General features: G+C 50.0%; 1 protein-coding gene across 1 annotated transcript in view; it reads left to right on the top strand.

The window, feature by feature from the left end:
• The first annotated feature begins 12,268 nt into the window (after positions 1–12,268).
• Positions 12,269–13,974, top strand: part of LOC149469380 (uncharacterized) — a 33,554-nt gene continuing 31,848 nt past the window's right edge. Inside the window, exon 1 of the mRNA XM_089669335.1 lies at positions 12,269–12,397. The gene's annotated coding sequence lies outside the window, so the exon portion shown is untranslated. The remainder of the gene's footprint in view (positions 12,398–13,974) is intronic.

Genomic DNA, 13,974 nt, shown 5'->3' with positions numbered 1-13,974 from the left:
TGTGCGAGTAACAATTCTGTGGCCCTAAGTAACAGTTCTGTGGCCCTCAGTAACAGTTCGGTGTCCCTGAGTAACAATTCTGTGTCTGTGCGAGTAACAATTCTGTGGCCCTAAGTAACAGTTCTGTGGCCCTCAGTAACAATTCTGTGTCCCTGAGTAACAATTCTGTGGCCCTAAGTAACGGTTCTGTGTCCCTGTGTAACAATTCTGTGTCCCTGTGTAACAATTCTGTGTCTGTGCGAGTAACAATTCTGTGGCCCTAAGTAACAGTTCTGTGGCCCTCAGTAACAATTTTGTGTCCCTGAGTAACAATTCTGTGTCTGTGCGAGTAACAATTCTGTGGCCCTAAGTAACAGTTCTGTGGCCCTCAGTAACAATTCTGTGGCCCTAAGTAATGGTTCTGTGGCCCTCAGTAACAATTCTGTGTCCCTGTGTAACAATTCTGTGTCTGTGCGAGTAACAATTCTGTGGCCCTAAGAAACAGTTCTGTGGCCCTCAGTAACAATTCTGTGTCCCTGAGTAACAATTCTGTCTGTGCGAGTAACAATTCTCTGTCCCCAAGTAACGTTTCTGTGGCCCTAACTCTGTCCCTAATACAGAGCGGTCTGCCTCTGTTCAATGACTGGAGGCAAATGAAGAATTCCAAAATGGCCGCTATTTATAGCTCGACCATTACACAGTGCTGGCTGGCTGGCTGCTGATTGGCTGATGCGATCACATGTCATTAAGGAATGCATTATGGGTCAGCGCGCCTTGTCTGCTCACCTTCCCAGACATCCCCGCTCCGTCGCCGCACATGTCCGCCGCCATTTTCGGAAAAATTTTGATTCGCGCGTCCGAAGTAGGCTATTTTTTGGATTCGGCGCGAATCGAAATTTTTCCGATATTCGACTCGAATTCCACTTCGCCTACTTCGATTCGCTCATCTCTAATTGTATACACACAGCGGGCAGATCTCAATCAATGTCACCCACTAGTCTATACTGTCACGGGGTTGGCCAGCCAATCATGTGGCTCCTATTCTGTCCTTCCAATGACCATTCCTAGTACATAGGACTCATCTTCCATACTACATTCATGATACAACAAGATGGAAACTCCCAATATACAGAGAAAATCTCCCATAAAATACATAGAAATCACATCTGCCCTAAAGGGCCATAAACATAAGAAGATTGCCCCCGACGCCCCCAGATTCATCTACAATACTAGCCAAGGTGTCATTGGTCCCCCTAATACACGGACAGTACCTGTTTCATGTACAGGAATGAAGACAACACAAGCTGCTGGTGTGAGGAATCATGTTGTACAACAGAACTGCATCCAGGTCAGCATAGAACAGGAAGCAGGAAGTAGAAGGCCATGCAATATTCCCGGATACAAGTCAGGTCACAGGATTTGTACAATGACTCTATAACGTCTCCCTTTTTTACATTCCATTCAAACCTTGTAAACAATGAAACTAAAACAGATCCTGAACAGTCTTGAACATGGCATGCTGTGTGACTGGTAGATACACTACAGATTGAGTCCATCTGGTGGTCTGGAAACTCGACCACTACGCAAGGCCACAGGGATTTTCCTGGGGAAATCCGTTCAGCTCCAGAAGGTGTTGATAAGGAGCGACCCTCTTTCCTGGCTGGTGTGTTTGGCAGAGAAGATCTTGTCGGGATATGTGGCTGCATTATGTCATCCTCATTGTATCCCGATATGACAGCGGAGTTCTCTCTGCTTTGAGTATATGGTCCAGTAGGACTCGGGGCATTGAGCACCTCAGGAGGATCACGTGCAGGATGCTCATAGGCTTGTGTGGTGAATCGTTCTGCCTTTCGCAGGTCCACTCGATTGCGGCGGTAAAGACTGCCTTCTACATCCACAAGATATGATCGAGGAGCAACCATCTGAACACAGGAACCCAGTCTCCAGAGACCGGTCCTGTCACCTGGAAGCGGCTTCATACAGATTGGCTCTCCAATGCTTAGTTCAGGTAAGTCTTTAGCAGACACATCGTATGACAGTTTGGCAATCTGTTTCCTCCTCTGCAGTTTCGCCGGGACACCTGTAACCACACAAGGATCAAGTAATATGTTGGCCACAGGCAATGTCTCCTAGACATCAAGCACTGTGCAGGACTACTGTCCATGCCTTCAGATGGGGTGTTCCTCCAATGTAGAATGGCCTTCCACGGATCAGTACCATCAAACTTGGCCTTTGTCAGGGATCGCGGCGTCCTGTCGGCCGGCGCATGCGCGCTGGCAACGGCTCACGCCGGGATACAAGCACTAGGTCCCGGCGAGCCGCGGATGACAGGACGCTGCGCATGCGCAGTGGGAGCCGGGGGCGCGCCTCGGGTGGCCAATGACAGCCCGGGGGCGCGTCCTGGGCGGCCAATGACAGTGCAGGGCGCGATATTTAAAGATGCCCTGCACTGTCACTGATTGCCGCAAGGTCTTCTGAGTTCCTGAATCCTGTACCTGTGTTTTTGATCCTGATTGACCCTGACTACTCTACTCTCTCCTGCATTTTGACCCGGATTGTCCTGACTACTCTACTCTCTCCCATCCTGACCCCCGGCTTGTTAAACCTATCTACGGACTGACTTCTCCTGCTGATCCTGCGAGTGACCTGACGATTCTCCGCCTGCCGATTCTGTACCACGCCTCTCCCACGGGACCACTGCTCGCAATCTATCCTGCTGGGCCCTGCCGTCCTCCTCACATCTGGCTCTACCGGTACCAATACATCCCCAGAGGTTCCCCCTGCCACTGGTGGGCCTGCTCAGAGGTCGTGACCTGGTCCTGGTCTGTTTCAAGTCCATCCTCACCATCAGGGGCCCTGGTGAAAGCACAGACCGGGACTTAGACTCCACGCTTTGGGTAGGTCTGTCAAGTGGGCAGCCAGCAGCACCATCTGGCGGATCTTAACAGTACCTTGCGGCCATGACAGAGCCAGGAAGAGGACCGGCGTCCCTAGAGGATATATGCCAGCATCTGGCGACTCTAACCCAGGCCGTCCAGAACTTTCACAGCCGCTGCACCCGTCTTGAAGACCGCTTAGAGACATTAGCCACCCAGACTCCCCCTGCTCCTAGTTCCGCCACTGCGGAGTCACCCGCTACCTCAGCATCCGGAGCAGTTGCTACACCCCTAGCTCCTGAACCCTGCGTTCCCCTGCTGGAACGATTCCGTGGAGACCGAAGCCGCTTCCGGGCCTTCCGGAACGCGTGCACTTTATTTTTTGACCTGCAGCCCCGCACATTCATCACCGAGACCGTCAAGGTGGGGTTTGTAATCTCCCTCCTTCAGGATGAGCCCCAGGATTGGGCTCATCGCCTGATGGAGAAACGCGACCCCCATCTTGATTCCGTGACTGGGTTCTTTCAGGCCATGGCCATCTTATATGACGACCCCATTAGGGCTGCCTCTGCAGAGGCTACGCTATACTCTCTGCGGCAAGGCCGCCGGGCAGCCGAAGAGTATGCGGCTGACTTTAGGCGTTGCATGGGAGATACCAGATGGAACGATGCAGCACTATGTCACCAGTTCCGCATTGGGCTGTCTGAGTCGCTAAAGGACGAATTAGCACGAGTAGGTCTACCGGACTCTCTTGAGAAACTGATAGAGTTGGCCATCCAAATTGACCGCAGACTGAGAGAGCGTCGCCTTGAAAGGAGCAGCCAGGGTCAAAGGTTGGCATGGATTCCACCGAGGGAAGCAGTTCCAAACCCAGGGAACCATACCCGGAGCACGGAAGCAGGGGATACCTTGGAACCCATGCAACTGGGACTGGCCCGTTCCACTTTATCGGCCGAGGAACGTCAGAGGAGACGATCGCAGAACCTATGTCTGTATTGTGGGGAAGCTGGTCACCAGGTGCGCTCCTGTCCTGCAAAAATGAGTAAGTCCGCTTCCTGTTTTCCTTTACCTACTGAAAGGGGTGATCAACCTAGTTACCTGGCAATACCTGTGTCTTTACAGCTCCCCGGAAGAACCCTGTCGGTGACCGCAATCATTGATTCGGGAGCATGTAGTTGTTTCATCGACCTTACTTTTGCTCACCGGCAAAAGATTCCCCTCCAGACCAAAGAAAGGGGGTTTAACATCTTCCTGGCAGACGGGTCTAGCATAAGGTCGGGAGTGGTGGATCAGGAGACTCCCCCTATTTTTACCACGATGGCTGACCATCATCAGGAGTTCCTCCGTCTGGATGCCATCGCGTCCCCCCTTTTCCCAATCATTCTGGGGCTCCCTTGGCTGCGGGCCCATAACCCCCAGGTTGATTGGGAGATGGGAACGGTTCAATTTCGGTCACCGTACTGCCGGGATCACTGCCACGTCCCAGGGCCCGTGTCTTCCCGGTTTCTCCTGTGCATGGATGGTGATACGGATCTTTCGCAGGTTGTCCCTCCGGCCTACCACGATTTCCTAGATGTGTTTAGTAAGCGAGGTGCAGACATTCTTCCCCCGCATCGTTCATACGATTTCCCCATAGACCTCCTACCGGGATCTGAGATTTCGTTTGGTCACATTTTTCCCTTATCCGAACTAGAATCAGGAGTTTTGAGGGAGTACATTGATGACAATCTACGGAAGGGATTTATTCGCCCGTCCACGTCCCCGGCCGGGGCTGGGTTGTTTTTTGTGGAAAAGAAGGATAAATCATTACGGCCCTGTATTGACTACCGTGACCTGAATAAGATCACAGTAAAAAATCGCTACCCGTTACCCCTAGTCCCCGAGCTCCTCCAGAGGTTAGGATCAGCAGCAATTTTTACTAAATTAGATCTGCGGGGGGCTTATAACCTTGTTCGCATCAGGGAAGGGGATGAGTGGAAAACAGCCTTTCGTACGAGATTCGGTCATTTTGAATATTTGGTGATGCTGTTCGGGCTCTGTAATGCACCGGCCACCTTCCAGCACTTTATCAATGACGTCTTTCGTGATTTCCTCGATGTCTTCATGGTTGTTTACCTAGATGACATTCTGATATTTTCATCCTCACTGGAGGCTCATAGGGAGCATGTGGCAAGGGTCTTAGCACGTTTACGTCAACACGGGCTTTACGCCAAAGCAGAGAAATGCTGCTTTGAACAGTAAAATCACGTTCTTGGGACTGGTTCTCTCTCCCGCGGGGGTTGCGATGGATCCCCAGAAAGTCACGGCGATCTTAGATTGGCCAACACCCACTGATAAGAGGGGGATACAGCGTTTCATTGGATTCGCAAACTTTTATAGAAAGTTTGTCAGGAACTTCTCAGGGCTGGTCTCCCCAATCACGCAACTGACTAAACAAGGACTCCGTTTTAGTTGGACTCCCGAAGCTCAGACCGCGTTCGACACGCTCAAGAAGTTGTTTACTTCCGCTCCCATCCTCTGCCATCCAGATTCTTCTCTTCCATATGTTTTGGAGGTAGATGCCTCCGAAAACGCGGTAGGAGCGATTCTTTCCCAAAGGAGTGGGACCAAGGAATTACTGCATCCTGTGGCGTTTTTCTCCAGGAAGTTGACTCCGGCGGAGCGCAATTATGATATTGGAGATCGGGAACTCCTGGCCATCAAATCCGCTCTAGAAGAATGGAGGTATCTCCTGGAAGGAGCCACGCACCCAATCCTAATATTCACGGATCACAAGAACCTTGAGTATTTAAGGACGGCGAAACGACTGAGACCACGCCAGGCGAGATGGGCTCTCTTCTTCTCTCGGTTCAACTTTCATATAACGTACCGACCTGGGTCTAAGAATACGAAACCAGACGCTCTGTCCCGTATGTTTGAGGACCCCGACGATACGGTGTTACCTGACACAATTTTGCCATCCGGAAGCTTCCTCGCCCTGCAAACGGAACTTCGCTCCAGACTGATTGACGCTTCCATTGGACTGCCAGTCCCGCCTGGGTTGCCTCTCCGGAACCGTGAGGGTCTGCTTTGGAAGGAAAATCGGATCGTGGTGCCAGAAGAGGTTCAAACTTTGGTCCTGGGGCACTGCCACGACCATCCAATGGCGGGGCATTTTGGGGTGACGAAGACTCGGGAGCTACTGCAGTGCTCATTCTGGTGGCCAAACATGGTCAAAGACTGTGAGCGCTACGTCCAGTCCTGTCCCACCTGCCAAAGGAACAAACCCTCCCGAAGCAAGGCCTGGGGATTACTGCGTCCATTACCGGTTCCCAAACGGGCCTGGCAAATGATTGCCATGGATTTTGTAGTTGAACTCCCACCGTCTCAAGGCTACACAGCTATAATGGTGATCGTGGATCGCTTTTCAAAAATGGCCCATTTCGTGCCCCTGGAGAGGACCCCGTCGGCGCCGGAGACTGCCCGGATATTCATTAAGGAAGTAGTGAGGCTACATGGGATTCCCGAGGACATAGTGTCGGATCGGGGAGTCCAGTTCACATCGAGATTCTGGAAAGCCTTATGTGAAGCATTAGGAATCAAACTGTCACTGTCATCCGCTTACCATCCACAGACCAACGGGCAAACGGAAAGGACCAATCAAACGTTGGAACAGTACCTAAGATGCTACACCTCCTACCTTTAGGACGACTGGCTAACACTATTACCTTCTGCAGAGTTCGCCTATAATAACTCGATCCACTCAGCTACGGGACAATCACCATTTTTTACCAATTTCGGATATCATCCTACATTTCTCCCCGACCTAATGCCTGAAAATCCGGTACCTGCATCTCAAGATGTTTTGCATTTCTTTTCTGTCAATAACAAGATTATTCAGGAGGCCATCACTAAAGCCCAAGAAGACAGTAAGAAGGCGTTCGACAGAAAGAGAAGAGGAGAGCTGTTGCTCCAGCCAGGGGATCGGGTTTGGTTGGCTACGACCAACCTGAAAATGCTGTGTCCTTCGAGGAAGTTAGGACCGAAGTACCTTGGCCCGTTTCCAATTAAACGGGTAATCAACAAAGTGGCCTACGAACTCGGGCTCCCGGAATCCTTCAAAATACACCCTGTGTTCCATGTCTCTCTCCTGAAACCGTCCAGACCTGATTCCTTCCCAGATCGCCAATCCAGACCTCCCGAGGCAGTCACCATAGGTGAACAAGAGGAATATGAGGTGGAATCTATTCTCAGTTGCCGAAAGAGGGGGGGCCAGACGCAGTTCCTAATAAAATGGAAGGGTTATGGCCCTGAGGAGAACTCTTGGGAACCCCTCCAGAATGTGCACGCCCCCAGGCTTATCCGGGAGTTTTTTCGTGGCCATCCGCGGTGGAGAGATCAGTGGGGCTCCCGGAGGGTGCCCGTAGGGGGGGGGCAATGTCAGGGATCGCGGCGTCCTGTCGGCCGGCGCATGCGCGCTGGCAACGGCTCACGCCGGGATACAAGCACTAGGTCCCGGCGAGCCGCGGATGACAGGACGCCGAGCATGCGCAGTGGGAGCTGGGGGCACGCCTCGGGCGGCCAATGACAGCCCGGGGGCGCGTCCTGGGCGGCCAATGACAGTGCAGGGCGCGATATTTAAAGATGCCCTGCACTGTCACTGATTGCCGCAAGGTCTTCTGAGTTCCTGAATCCTGTACCTGTGTTTTTGATCCTGATTGACCCTGACTACTCTACTCTCTCCTGCATTTTGACCCGGATTGTCCTGACTACTCTACTCTCTCCCATCCTGACCCCCGGCTTGTTAAACCTATCTACGGACTGACTTCTCCTGCTGATCCTGCGAGTGACCTGACGATTCTCCGCCTGCCGATTCTGTACCACGCCTCTCCCACGGGACCACTGCTCGCAATCTATCCTGCTGGGCCCTGCCGTCCTCCTCACATCTGGCTCTACCGGTACCAATACATCCCCAGAGGTTCCCCCTGCCACTGGTGGGCCTGCTCAGAGGTCGTGACCTGGTCCTGGTCTGTTTCAAGTCCATCCCCACCATCAGGGGCCCTGGTGAAAGCACAGACCGGGACTTAGACTCCACGCTTTGGGTAGGTCTGTCAAGTGGGCAGCCAGCAGCACCATCTGGCGGATCTTAACAGCCTTCTTACAAAGATTCTTCACTATCTTGACAGCCGATTCCGCTTTGCCAATGGCTTGCGGGTGCCTCGGGGGTGAGGTAACATGCTCAAATCCCCAATCTGTAGAGAAACGTCTGAATTGCTCACATGCAAATTGAGGTCCATTATCTGAGATTACTCTATCCGGCTGGCCATAACATGCAAACTGTGCTTTACAATGCTTGATGGTAGTATCAGCAGACAGGTCAGGAAGTAGCTCAATCTCCCAAAAGTCGGAATAGTGATCAACAATTAGTAGAAAATCCTGCCCAGCATAATTCAGTAAGTCCATGCTTACAATTTGCCAAGGCCGGGTGGGCAGCACATGCGACATCATAGGTCCTTTCTGTTGTGCCTGCGCATATTCATTGCATGCCGAGCAACAGCTAACAAAGTCTCTAATCTCGTTTTGCATGTTGGGCCAGTATAGGGTATCACGTGCTTGCCTATAGCATGCTTCTCCGCCAATGTGACTGGCATGAATACGAGTCAGCATCTCCCATCTTAAAGATTTAGGAATGATGACCCTTGGCCCCTTGTACAGTATACCATCTTGGATGGCGATTTCATCTCTGAAAGTCCAATATTCTCTCACAAGTAATGGGGCTTCCAACTTGGAATCAGGCCAACCGTTCAGAACAACATATTTAAGAGCCTGCAAACTCTCATCGGTTTCAGTGTGCTGTTTTATCTGAAGCAATCGTTGGTCCGTGACGTATAAATAGTCTGAATGATTAATCTGTGACAGGACCTCCAGGTCCCGCTGAACATTGCAAACTGTGTGTTGTGCATACTCAGGTGTACCACCTGCTGCTGTAGCTCTGCTAAGAGTGTCACCAATGTACATTTCAGGACCAGGTTTATAGACAACATTTAGGCAATAGTTTTGTAACGTGACAACATGCTCTGTAGACATTTGGGTGCACACAAAAGTGGTTTCTGGAAAATAGAAATCAGAGGTTTATGGTCAGTTTCTGCCGTGATCTCGTCGCGCCCATAGAGGTAGTGGTGAAAGCGCTGGCAGGCAAATACTATACTCAGACATTCCTCTTCTATTTGTGCGTAGTTTTGTTCGGTAGAGTCAGTGCCCTTGAAGCAAAAGCGATAGGCTGGCCAGCTTGCAATAGACAAAACACAAGTCCAGTTTTGCTTGCATCACTTTGAATAGTTACAGGTTTTGTAACGTCATAGTACTTCAGGACAGGTGTGTCTGTGACCAAGCGTTTGATGTCCTGCACTGCATTATCATGCTTAGGAAGCCAATGCCAAACAGCGTCCTTGTCCAGAAGCCTTCTCAATGGCTCACAGACCTCTGAGAGGTGTGGTAGGAATTTTGCTAGGTAGGTAACAAATCCAATGAAGCGCTGCAGGGATTTCACATTTGCTGGCTGCGGCATATCCAGTATGGCTCTGATTTTTTCTGGGTCAGCCTTCAAACCCTCCCAGGTTAGAATGTGTCCATGAAAGCGGACTTCTTTGACCTTGAATTGCAGCTTTTTCATGCCAAGTCTCAATTTTACCTGCCTACAACGATTCATCAGTTCCAGCAGTTTGCCATCATGATCTTACTCTGCTTCCTCATCTGTGTCCCCACAGCCAATCACAAGGATGTCATCAGCTATTGGTTCAATACCATTGAGTCCAGCCAATAGTTCATGTTGTTTATGTTGATACACGTCTGGTGCAACTGATATTCCAAAAGGCAGTTTGAGCCATCTTTTCCTGCCCCAAGGAGTCCAGAAGGTTGTCATGTAACTACTTGCATCATCCAACTTACACTGTAAAAATGCATCCCGGGCATCAACAAGCGTGAACAGACGTGCCTTAGGCAGCTTGTACAAAACATCCTCGAGAGTTGGCATGATGTAGTGAGATCGTCTCAGTGCCATATTTAAGAATTTGGGATCTATGCATATTCGTAGCTTATTTGGCTTCCTTACAATCACCATGTTACTTATCCAGCCAGTTGGGTCAGTCACTGGTGCCAAGTGTCCATTGGCCTCATACTGGTCAAGCTGTGCCTTAACTGCCTTTTTTAATGCCACCGGCACATTGCGTGGTGCACATTGGACTGGAGGGACACTCACATCAAGGTGGAAATGAACTTCCCCTGGTACAGATTCTACTGGCCCAGTAAACACATCACTAACTTCCTTTATCAGCAGTTGTTTTGTCAAGGGCCCCTTGGATAGATTGTCCATCACATTACGCTCTGCAGGGACGGAGAAACGTCTCAGCCCTAGACGCCCACAGGATGAGCCAGACAACAGTGGCTTTTGGCTGCTTCCACAATTTCACACTCCAGCTTGTGTGTTAGTCCACGTATGGTACATTCTGTCTTGAAGAGCCCTAGAGATTTCATCATCGCACCGGAGTATAACTTTAATCTGGTGTCACTTGGCAGTAGACGTGCTTCTGGTGCTGACACTATTTTGTCTCTTAAGCACATTACATCCCATGTATGCGGATGTGTTCTCCACGTTGTGTCATTTGCCTATTGATGGCCGTCGTTTACTTGACAAACAAACGTTAGTAAAATGGTTTGTTCTTCCACAAGACTTACAAGACTTCCCATAAGCTGGACACGGCTCTTTAATTCTTTCATGCACAGTCCCACAGTATTTGCAAGCTGTAGGGTTGGCAGTATTAGTGCTCATCAGGCGGCGTTGCTGAAGTTTGTTCCTGTTGCCATGCTGCATTGCAATGTTTATGCTGTCGGTCTGCTGTCTGTCCTGTTCCATAACTTTCAGACGTCTGTCAGTGAGCTCTGCTGTACGGCACGTCTCAATGGCTGTGTGTAGAGTGAAGTCATGTTCTCTTAGGAGGCGCCTGCGTGTGCTCTCTCACTAGCTATACCAACAACAATTGTGTCCCTTATCAATTGGTCTCTGAGTGCCATATTCACAAGTTGCTGCCATTTCTCTCCAGTGTGTAACAAAGTGATGCAAAGATTGTCCCTCTTCTTGTTTGCAGCATCCAAACACATCCCTTTCATAAATGACATTTGTAGCAGGTATGAGATCATCTTCCAGTACATTTACAATGGCTGTAACATTGTGTTGCTGATCTGCTGTGAGGGTCACATGGTGTTTATACACATGCCTGCATTCACTGCCCATGACTCTTCTCAGAGTTGCTGCCGGCACTCCTGCACATTTCTCATTCCAGCCTGTAGCCAGACAATAATCTTCACATTCAGCTCTGAAAGATTCCCAATTGCTGCTCCAATCCCCACTCATTGTCATCCCCTCTGGGGGAGGTATGCCATTCATGGCAGCCATATTGTCAGGAAGCCTCTGAGCTATCAAATCTCAGACAATCCTCAGTCTCAGGCTGTAGTTCACAAACCCTTGTTTCCCAAAGCTGCTGCGCTCCAAACAAGAGGCTCAGTCCTGATTCCAGTCACTTCTGACACCATGTTTCATGTACAGGAATGAAGACAACACAAGCTGCTGGTGTGAGGAATCATGTTGTACAACAGAACTGCATCCAGGTCAGCATAGAACAGGAAGCAGGAAGTAGAAGGCCATGCAATATTCCCGGATACAAGTCGGGTCACAGTATTTGTACAATGACTCTATAACAGTTTCCATCTTGTTGTATCATGAATGTAGTATGGAAGATGAGTCCTATGTACTAGGAATGGTCATTGGAAGGACAGAATAGGAGCCACATGATTGGCTGGCCAACCCCGTGACAGTATAGACTAGTGGGTGACATTGATTGAGATCTGCCCGCTGTGTGTATACAATCACCCGGCTAATGTCTAATATCAGGGGACAAAATGTGCCAGCATTCATATCAGACTAAGGGAAAATGGCCGCCAGAGGAGGGACAGGCGGGCTACAACAAAATGGAGGAGGGAGATCTAATCCACTGTAATGTAAAAACACTATATTAGACCAAGGGAAAATGGCTGCCAAATAAGGGACAGACAGGCTACAACATAATGGCGCCCAATTAGTCTATTATGGATTATAATGGTATATATAGGCAGCTGTTTGTCCGATGGCCAACTCCTGAGGAAGTCACGTGATGTGATGTAACCTATAGAGTGGGACAATGACATCAAGCTGCTAAATAGGAAGTTTACGAGCCGCCATCGTCTTTTGCTTTTCAGGGTTTTTTCCCTGTTGTTTTATACTATTCAATTTTTGCTGGACCAGCACCATCTAGTGTCTGCTCTCCTTACTGCACCCTCTGTATAAATCTTTAGGAAGTCACTTCCTGTCTGTCACTTCCTGTCTGTGTCACTTCCTGTCCCGGGAACACTTTCCTCCTCTCAGCCATTTTAGATCAGCTTCTAAAAAGTCCTGTGATTGTGGGTCTCCATCCTGAACACACGGCCACCATAGGGCCAGCATGGGATCTTCTCCATGTCAGAGCACACGGGTAAGTCAGGTGGATCTCCTATTCCTGGTCCCGGCTCCTGTCCCTGCTATAGACAGACCAATCATCTGTGACCGAACCTTCCTCCTCGTCATCGATGATCTGGGTGTATTATTATTATTTATTCCAGGTACTTGTATAGCGCCGTCAGTTTACATCTATATTGTACATTCCCATCAGTCCCCGCCCCCGAGGGGCATACAATCTAAGAGCCCTAACTCACATTCATACATACACATACTAGGGACAACTTAGACAGGAGACAATTCATGTCCCAGCATGTCTTTGTAGTGTAGGAGGAAACCAGAGTACCCGGAGGAAACCCACGCAGGCACAGGGAGAACATGCAAACTCCAGGCAGGTGGTGCCATGGTTGGGATTTGAACCAACAACCTGAGTACTGCCAGGTGGAAGTGCTAACCACTCAACCACTGTGCTGCCCCGTGCTGTATATATCTCAGCATCTACTTCTCAGTGTTGGTTTCCTCCTCATTGCCGGCCATTAAATGGGCCTCAGAATGGCTCCGGTATTCCCTCCTAGGAAGGACATTCAGGCCGATCTCCCACCATGTTCCTCTGATGTGTCTGAGACAGAATAACAGGAGAGACACCAGGAGAACCCGCTGGGACCTGACACTCCGAGAACCAGAGTTATGGTGGAGTATAGACCCTTCCTGAGATACTCCTCCCTGGGAATGGTCATACCTCCGTACTCCTCTCCTGTACATACCGATCACTGCCATACCTCCGTACTCCTCTCCTGTACATACCCATCACTGTCATACCTCCGTACTCCTCTCCCGTACGTACCCATCACTGTCATACCTCCGTACTCCTCTCCCGTACATACCCATCACTGTCATACCTCCGTACTCCTCTCCCGTACATACCGATCACTGTCATACCTCCGTACTCCTCTCCCGTACATACCGATCACTGTCATACCTCCGTACTCCTCTCCTGTACATACCGATCACTGTCATACCTCCGTACTCCTCTCCTGTACATACCCATCACTGTCATACCTCCACACTCCTCTCCTGTACATACCCATCACTGTCATACCTCCGTACTACTCTCCTGTACATACCCATCACTGTCATACCTCCGTACTCCTCTCCTGTACATACCCATCACTGTCATACCTCCGTACTCCTCTCCTGTACATACCCATCACTGTCATACCTCCGTACTCCTCTCCTGTACATACCCATCACTGTCATACCTCCGTACTCCTCTCCTGTACATACCCATCACTGTCATACCTCCGTACTCCTCTCCTGTACATACCCATCACTGTCATACCTCCGTACTCCTCTCCTGTACATACCCATCACTGTCATACCTCTGTACTCCTCTCCTGTACATACCCATCACTGTCATACCTCCGTACTCCTCTCCTGTACATACCCATCACTGTCATACCTCCGTACTCCTCTCCTGTACATACCCAACACTGTCATACCTCCGTACTCCTCTCCTGTACATACCCAACACTGTCATACCTCCACACTCCTCTCCTGTATGTACCGATCACTGTCATACCCACCACACTCCTCTCCTGTACATACCGATCACTG

This window comes from Staurois parvus, unplaced genomic scaffold (genome assembly GCF_062004578.1).
Source record: "Staurois parvus isolate SC_StPar_1 unplaced genomic scaffold, SC_StPar_1.0 ptg000072l, whole genome shotgun sequence".
Taxonomy (NCBI): domain Eukaryota; kingdom Metazoa; phylum Chordata; class Amphibia; order Anura; family Ranidae; genus Staurois; species Staurois parvus.
This window is presented reverse-complemented; position numbering and strand designations above follow the sequence as displayed.